The 2,500-nt window shown below is 41.1% G+C and overlaps 1 non-coding gene across 1 annotated transcript in view; it reads left to right on the forward strand.

The window, feature by feature from the left end:
• Nucleotides 1–2,491: 2,491 nt before the first annotated feature.
• The window catches only part of LOC138365471 (5S ribosomal RNA), a 119-nt gene continuing 110 nt past the window's right edge, over nucleotides 2,492–2,500 (forward strand). Inside the window, exon 1 of the ribosomal RNA XR_011228826.1 lies at nucleotides 2,492–2,500. This exon is cut by the window's right edge and continues 110 nt beyond it. This is a non-coding gene — a ribosomal RNA (5S ribosomal RNA).

Below are 2,500 nucleotides of genomic sequence, written 5' to 3' on the forward strand. Positions count from 1 at the left end.
GGACGTGGTGTACGCTCTGAAGCGCCAGGGTCGTACCCTCTACGGATTCGGCGGATAAGAGCTTGGCTAATCCATCGATTCCACCCACCACCACCTCAAAACGGGACCTAATTAGGTCCCTATACTTTTTTACTGAAGGGCTTAATAGACGATAACATAAATTGTTTTGATATCAGCTAGCACATTGGGTCTTATGAAATCTATTTTTTATCCTCGCATGCTTAAAGGGACTCTGATTGGGGAGGGAGGGGTGGGGGGGGGGGAAGGTTTGTTCCGTTATATACTAGCAGAGCAGGATCATTGGTGGTGGGGGGGGGGGTGAGGGAGAGAGAGAGAGAGAGAGAGAGAGAGAGAGAGAGAGAGAGAGAGAGATCTTTCCCAACTCTTCCTTTTTACATGAGTGAGCTACCCGTTTTATTCATTTTATCCTTCTCAGAGCTGTTTTGATAGTATCCAAATGATGGTAAATGAAAAGGGAGGACACGAATATCTACCCAGAATTCAGGACTGGCAATCGATATGCATGTTTGAGTGCGAATCTTTTTCTCTCTCAACTTAGGTATACGTTTATGTCGTACCTAAAAGCGAGAACCACACTATTGGGACAAGTATGCAAGGCCCAATTTTCCTAACAAGCACAGTTAATTTTGTTATTTTCGAACATTTCTTTCCAAATTGGTTTATGCAATTAACAGTATTATATTAAGATCATGAATTGCTGGGTTAGGTTAGGTTAGGTTAGGTTAGCTTAGCTTAGGTTAGGTTAGGTTAGCTTAGCTTGGGTTAGCATAGGTTTGATTACATTTCTATGTTAGATTTAACTCAAATTCAAAACAATTGCAGTCATTCGGCTTGTTAGTCAACTTGCCTCTAATAGGGGCAATTTGTCTAACAAGACTATTTAGTTTTGTGTGCATATATATATATATATATATATATATATATATATATATATATATATATATATATATATATATATATATATATATATATATATATATATATATATATATTATAGCTTCAAGACTCCGAACCAATATAGAAGCATCAAGAGGAAGTGCTTGTGTTATGGGCCAATAGGCCTTCTGCAGTTACTTCCATTCTTATGTTTTTATTCCCATTGGTTCGTGTTTTATCTTGTGTAAATGTCAATCACCTCACCCAAAACTTTGGTACCATATCACCTCTCCCATGTATGTGTGTATATATATATATATATATATACATATATATATATATATATATATAATATACAGAGTAAATCTACCCCAAAAGTAATGATTTATTTGTCTACAAAACTAAACTCTTTTTGGAATCATATGAGGCCCCTCCACTGAGGGGGGAGGCCTGGATGTTTATTGTCATGTGTATTCATGCTGCTTGCATGTCGTCGTTTATTTTGCCTTTGTTGTTTTCTTGACAGCTTTCTTTGCCTTGGGTGGTTTGGGAGATTTTGAAGCTCTCTTTATTTTGGGCTTTTTGTTCCCAACAACAAGCTGCTGCTGCTGCTGCTTCTTTTTCAAGGCTGTAGGTGGTTTGTTGCTTGTGGCGGCTTTCTTGGGAGTTACCACGGCCTTCTTTGCTGCTGTAGATGGTTTCTTGGTTGTGGTGGCTTTCTTGGGAGTTAGAACGGCCCTCTTCTCTGCTACGGCCAGCTTGAATGATCCACTAGCTCCACTTCCCTTGGTCTGAACAAGAATGCCGTCAGCCACTGCTTTCTTGAGAAATCTTCGGATGTAAATGGCGATCTTGGCAGCCTCGACTTTGTTGTTGGCAACAACGTACTTCTTGATTGCTTGTAGAGACGAGCCCTTACGGTCTTTGAGTGCTGCGACCGCGGCTAGAACCATTTGACTAGTTTTCGGGTGAGCAACCTGGACGCGAGGTTTCCTGGTGGTGGCCACCACAGCAGCAGCAGCCGCAGCCTTCTTGGTAGGCTTTGCTTCTACCATGATGATGATGAGATAACCAAGGTGATGAGAGACGCTCAGACAGTCACGGGGGAATGATGCTGCCGCCGCTTGAGCCGAACCTATTTATGTGCCGGCACGGTACAGAAGCTGCAACCTGGCAACTCGTCCACCAATCACGACGGTTGGTTTTACGGCTCCGAAACCTGGATCCCATATCTTCTCTAAAATAGAAGCATTTGTTCATGTTCTTTGTAAAAGTATCATAAAGCAGGACAGATGAGACAAATATCATAAAAACTGAAGAGCAGATGAGCACACACATGTATGTATTACAAAAGAAAATCCACAAATTCATTAGAAATTGGCAGGGTAGGCTGAGGAAGTAGGTAGATGTAAAATGTCTGTAAATGGCGAAAGAACATAAACCCAAGACTGAATAAACGATGTTAAATATCCATGCCAAGGAGACAAAAATATGTTAGGATACAATTACCATTAAGACACCACAAGAAGGTCCGTATCCTGCCGTGATGACTAAAAAGAGTTGGTTATTAGCCACAATGTGTAGGCAGTCTCATGCCAACGGC

The sequence above is a fragment of the Procambarus clarkii genome, chromosome 16, assembly GCF_040958095.1.
Source record: "Procambarus clarkii isolate CNS0578487 chromosome 16, FALCON_Pclarkii_2.0, whole genome shotgun sequence".
Classification (NCBI taxonomy): Eukaryota; Metazoa; Arthropoda; class Malacostraca; order Decapoda; family Cambaridae; genus Procambarus; species Procambarus clarkii.